The following is a 6,740-nucleotide window of genomic DNA, read 5'->3' on the forward strand; positions in this document are numbered from 1 at the left end:
TGTGCAAGCGTTCTATCACTGTACAATACATCCCAGTCCCCAAACCAGTGGCTCTTTTGTTCTTATAAAATTTTCTCCCCTTTTCATGGAACTCTTTCTCTCCTGTGACTGCCCTGTCACTGTCTTGGAAGCAGGTAACTTGCCTTCTAGTCTTCACACACATGTCAGCTCTGTCTCAGGATTGGCCATATCCAGGGGCTTCCTCATACCTGATTCAGATAATTAGACGAGATTTGTAATTTTATTTAGAAAAGATCCTGTCTCAAAAACAAAACCAAAAAAGATGGAGGAGGGTGGCGGACAGACAGTTCCTGAAAATCCTGAGAAACAACACCTGACGGTATAGTCTGACCTAAACACACACATACAGATTGTGCGTACATGTGCATGCACACACACAATGTATAGAAAAGAAACTCTACACATGGTTGGGGGGCACATAAATAAGCATAACCATTATAGGCTGTACATAAGTAAAGACAAATGACATAACTTCCTTAATCTTCCCAAATGAAAAATTTCATTATGTATAAATGCCACATTTTCCTTATTCATTTCTCTCTTGACAGACATCACTGCCAGTATCTTAAAATGTTTTCTGTGCTTTTTCCTCTAAAAGTTTCAAAGCTTTAAGGTTTACATTAAAGTCTTTGATTCATTTGAAGTTGAGAAATGGGGATCTAGCTTCATCTATGTGTGGTTAGCTTTTTTTTTGAGACAGAGTCTCACTATGTCCCCCTGGTTGACCTAAATTCTCATCACACTAAGTGAAGTAAGCTAGATACAGAAAGACACATATCATATGCTACCATATACAGAACATAGAGTTTTAAGAAGACATGAAAGTAGGAGGACTGCTTGGGCAGAAGGAGGAGGAGGATATAATGGGGAAAGAAATGATCAAAGTATGTAACACACATATGAAAATGGCATAACCAATGCATTATTTCCTACAATAAATGCATACTTGTCAAAGAAAAGTAGATCTAGCATACAAGACAGCTGTCCCAATTCTGGATACACACTGGAAGGAAATGTGATTAGTAAACACGGGGATACTTCCATGTCTATGTTCATTGAGGTGCTATTCAAAATAGCAAACACCGAGAATCAACCTAGGTGCCCATCATGAATGAGTAAAGAAAATATGGTATCTGTGCTGGCTAGTTTTTGTCAGTTTTACATAACTAGAATCACCTGAGAAAAGGGAACCTCAACTGAGGAATTAGCTCTATCAGATTTGATCTGCAGGTTAAGTCTGGAGGATATTTGCTTGATTAATGGTTAATGTGGAGAGCCACTACAGATGATGCTACTCTTGGACAGGTGGTCTTGAGTTGTGTAAGAAGGCAAGTTACTCAGTAAGCAGCATTCCTCCATGGTCCCTCTGTTTCAGTTCTTATCTTCAAGTTCTGCTCTTGAGCTCCTGACGACCTTGCTTCCTCCAAAGATTGGGGTGGGGGGGCGCTATAAGCTGTAAGTTAAAATAATCCTCTCTTCCCCTAAGTTGCTCTTGATTAGTGTTTTATCACAGCAATAGAGAATCAAACTAGGAAAGCATCTCATTTATCCATCAACCCGTGTGTGTGTGTGTGTGTGTGTGTGTGTAAAGATAGATACTTTCAAGCAATGAAAAAGAATGAAATCCTGTCATCGGTAGCAAAATAGATGAAACTAGAAGATATTTATTTAGTGAAGTAAGGCAGTCACAGAGAAACAAGTACCACATGTTCTCTCTCATCTGTGGGAGGGTAAAAAGTAAAGAAAAGGGAAACATGGCAGTCTTGACTACAGAATAGTGATTTCTAGAGGGTGAGAAAGGGGATCAGCTAGATAAAAAGAGCTGGAAATATCATATTGAACATAAAAATGTGTAAAATCAATGCATGCTAGTGAATAAAATAAAGCCAATTATTTTACATTTACATTTCAAAATAAAAATATTCAAAACTTTCACTGAATTAAAAAGAAACTTGTATTGATTTAACTCTTACCTCATCTCTCATTTCAATCACTTATTTACTTATTCATTCATTCTAGAAATTAAACTCAGAACCTCACATATACTAAGCAAGTATTCTACTATTAGGCTATACAATCCCTGCCTTGTTTTTAAACAAGTAAAATAAAATAAAGGTAGGAAAAATAAAGATACATTTCAAAAATTCAACTAACAACTCTCAAGAAGTTAGTGGAACAACTAAGTATAAAGATCAACATAAAAACAACCCTACCCATTAGCTCAGCAGTAGGCTTTGCCCCTGTAAATCCTTGCTTGGTCATTAATTGAAGCTGCTTTAAATCAGCTGCAAGTGTGATGAAAATCTGAGTTGAGCTGAAGGATTTGGGGAATGAGTTCTTAAACAAGGAAATTTCTAGCTCTATAGACATTTATTTAGCAATAGTTTTCTACAGCAAGAGGTAAAAGACCCTCAGAGAGGACCTTTTCCTCCAATGAAGTCCCCAGAACCAGGACACTCCGAGTCCAGACCACAGGATGCAATTAGCAAGAGGTTTATTGAGTAAACACAGGTACCTGAGGGCAGCAAAGTCTTTCGGAGGACTTGCGCACCTGCCAACTGGAGGGCGGGCTTTTTATAGGGAAGAGCAAAAAGCAAGTTTACAGAAGCAAAAGCGTGGTTATCGGAATGAGGCGGGGGGGGGCATGACTGTTCCTATCTTATAGATATCCTGTTTTGCAGTCAACCTGCTTTGTTGATGTCCTATCTTACCTATCTTATTGACATCCTGCCTTGCAGTCTTCCTATCTCACAGACATCCTGCTCTCTCAAGCACATGGGATGTTCTTATGAGAGCAGGCTGGCTGCTGATCTGGAGAATTTTTTTAAAGCAAACAGGACGTTCCTCCAGGAGCATGCTAGCTGCGGGTTTTGAGGAGGGGGTCTGTAGGGTCTTTCAGAGGTCTTCTGAGGTCATTATATAATATTTACAGAATATACACTGTAAGATCGAGTTCTACAAATGGTTTTCATTATATAATCAGAAATGAAAATAATTTTTAGTAGAATACAAACTCTTTTGAGATTTCTCAAAAGATAACAATTCTTTGATGTGTTTGTATGTGCTTGGGTGTGTGGTACATGCATGTGCGTGCACATGTGAACTAGGATGTGTGTATGTACACAGGTGAAAGGTAGATGTCAAAAACCTTACTCTGCGGATCTCCACTTCATTTTTTCACACAGGGTCTCTCACTAAACCTGAAGATCATTGTCTGGGCTACTGTCTTCCAGCATGTACAGGCATCAGACACACATATAAAACACATGTAGGCAAACACCTACACATATAAAAATTAATTTCTTTAAAAGATCTTATTGTATGCATCCCTGATGCTCACTTTGCTGTAAATGAACAAATATATTAAGGGATAGGGCAATGTGACCCTATAATTGAACTCTCCTTGTTTCCCTGGCTGCTGGAAAAGGCTCAAAGAACCAGACTACTCTTAAAGGAACACTAGCTGTTTCCAACACTCCATGGACACTTTGAAGAAGAAGAAAAAACCTGTATAAAGAATGCAGCTGATTGCTCTGGCTCCTGAAGGTGCAGACTTAGCCAGGACTATTTCAGTTTGTATCTGTCCTTTTGCTATCCTCACAATCCTCAGTGAACTCCAGATGACCCTGTAACCATTTCCAACAAAGGCAGAAGAGGGAGCATTTTTCTTGGTGGGACTGCTGTAACAGGTGCTGAAAAGACAGTGCTGCAATTGGTATAAAACAAACCTTCATCTGAATGCCAGGTTTGCTATGATTGAGGCAAATACCCATTCTCTGGTTATATGAGCAAAGTTTGGTTACTTGGTAAATTGGCTGGGAGACAACTCTTCTGCCAGTGCAAAAATTAGCTTCTTGTGTGGTCTTTCCTTGTCTACTACTAGTGATGGGAGCTGAGCTAGTAACAGAAAGAAAGAAGCAGCAGAGAAAGCACAGCAGCAGTAACAGCAAGGCAGCAGCAGAGGCACAGCCAGAACTCTGAGACAAAAGCAGGAGATCAGCTGTCTGTATAGACATAGGACCATAAGACTGGTGACCAAGTGCAGCAGAAGCAGCAATGGCAACAAAAGCAGAGGAAAAGCAGTGGGAGTCACCTCCTGAACAGTAGCAACTGGGAAAGGGGTCATAGTAACAAGAGGGATCTGAAAATTCAAGAGGCCATCTAGGACAGAAACAAGGAGAATGGCAGAGATAGAAAGAGGACAGTCTTGAGGCCGACAAAGAACAGAAGGTTATAAGGATACCAAAGTTGCCAAAAACTAGAACTTGTGCTTTGCTTTGCCTAACCACTATTTCTATCCTAGTAGAGCATAAGGGCCCCAGTCAGTTAATCAGTAGCAAAGTCACCAAGGGAACAAACCATCTAATCCTCCTTTTTTCATTAGGAAACAGTTTGTAAATGAGTTTGAGGTGATGAAGTGGACGCAGACCAAAGGCTGAAAGGGTACAGACATTTTGGAACTTATTAAAACATGAGCACTGACTCTTTTAAAAAGAAACAAATCATACATTTTCTCAAATTCAAAATCAACCTTAAGCTGAAGAAATAACTCAATTGGTATAGTACTTGCCATGAAGCAAGTTCTAATCTCTAGAACCCACATTTTTTAAAAAGTTAGACATGGTAATGTGAACTTTTTTTTTGTTTGTTTGTTTTTCGAGACAGGGTTTCCCTGTGGCTTTGGAGCCTGTCCTGGAACTAGCTCTGTAGACCAGGCTGGTCTCGAACTCACAGAGATCCACCTGCCTCTGCCTCCCGAGTACTGGGATTAAAGGCGTGCGCCACCACCGCCGGGCAGTAATGTGAATTTATAATCATAACACTGGAAGGCAAAGACAGGAGGATCCATTAGGTTTGCCAGCCAGCTGGCCACCCAGCCTAGCCTAATAGGTGCGCTCTGGACCACTGAAAGCCCCTGTTTTGGAAATAAAGTGGACAGTATTCCTGAGGCTTTCCCTCTGGCCTCCACAGGCATGCAGACCGCCTTCCACGGGCATCACCACACAAACACAAACAATCTTGATTGATTCACTGAAGCATTTCATTCTTCTATTTAGATGTTAATCAATTTTCTGTCATTCTAACAGATACCTGACGCAATCTACTAATGAAGAAAAAATATTTATTTTGACTCAATTTTAGAGAATTCAACCCATATTCAATTGGCCCTGTCATTCTGGGCCTGTGTGTCAGCATAGTGTCAGCGTAAAACTGTCCACTTCGTGGCAGGAAGCAGGAAAAAATGAAAGAAGATACTGTTTTTGAGGGCATGTCCCCAATAGCCCAGGGACACCCCTCTCAGTCGCCCATATCTTAAAGGTTCCAGTAGCTTCAAAAAGCATCAATCCAGGGACCAAGTCTTTAACAAAGGGGCCTTTTGGGGGGACATTTAAGACCCAAACTATATCATCAGGATTCTAGTATGCCTAGACTGATTGATGAAATAATATGTACTCAATAAACATACATATGATAACACTCACAAATGGACTGATAAAGCCTTAAAATTATAGAACACTGCTGGGGATAGTGTTCATGGTAAATGGAAAAGGCAATGGGGTTAAGTTAGGCTGGCCTGTGTTTGAAACTGTGTCCTACCCATACATTTTAAATTAGATCTTTGGTCTTTTTGTTGTTGTTTTTACTTATAAAATAGAACTAATAATACTTACATGCAGTTAGTGAAAATGTTTTCATGTACCTGGAAGATACTCAAAAGTTCTTCTTCTCAGTATAGCACCTTATACGGAAGAGGTATCATATAACTACATTCTAGAACAAGGCAAAGTATATAGACAAACACACACAGAGAAGATCTGGTTGCCACTTTGGTACACTGCATAAATTTTAAAGCAATTTCCTATGCCTTTTTTCATAGAACTAGCTCATGCCTGATATTTAGCAGTAAATCAAAACTTGATGATTCATTTGTCAAATTTCGGGTCAAGAGTCAATAGAACCAGATTCTAGTTTTCATGCCCTTGCCAAGCTTATCCCTTTCTTTGGGAATAGTTTTGCCATTGAACAACTGATTTAACAGTTCCAGAACCTGAGTTGGAAGAGATCTTAGATATCACCATTGCAATGTCCTTGCCTAAATCACAGATCCAGCAAATAAAAAACTAGGATTGAAGAAGGACTTTCTAACTACCAGGTCACACAACAATTTCCAGACTCTTTTTGTTTTAATTAGGTATACGGGGTGTGCACACCAGTATGGGTGTCCTCAGAAGTCAGAGGCATTGGATCCCCTGGAGCTGGAGTTATAGGAGGCTGTAATCTACCCAGTAGGTTCTGGAAACTGAATTCAGGTCCTTTGTAAGAGCAATACATACTCTTAATCACTCAATCATCTCTCCAGACCCCAATTTCCAGATTGTTAAACTCTGCTTCTAAGCTCTCTTCCATATTCTCATCTGTGAAGTATTTAAGGCTGAAAAGTTCTTGAGAGTATCTGGAAACCCTGTACTTTGTCTTGAAATACACTAAAAACAACAACAGGATAAGTCCTATTTTTGCTAAAAATCAGAAGGTACCGAGAAAACAAAATTGTCAATATCAATCCTGGTTGATTGAGAAACTAAAATTACAGACTACAAAGGATAAAAAGTACTTTCTTCATGTTGACACACCAGGCACTTAAATATAGAGATGTCTTTTTTTTTTTTTTTTTTTTTTTTTTTTTATTAAGGGATATTAATAACCAGTGGTTGCTTTCT

The sequence above is a fragment of the Microtus ochrogaster genome, chromosome 10 (genome assembly GCF_000317375.1).
Source record: "Microtus ochrogaster isolate Prairie Vole_2 chromosome 10, MicOch1.0, whole genome shotgun sequence".
NCBI classification, from domain to species: domain Eukaryota; kingdom Metazoa; phylum Chordata; class Mammalia; order Rodentia; family Cricetidae; genus Microtus; species Microtus ochrogaster.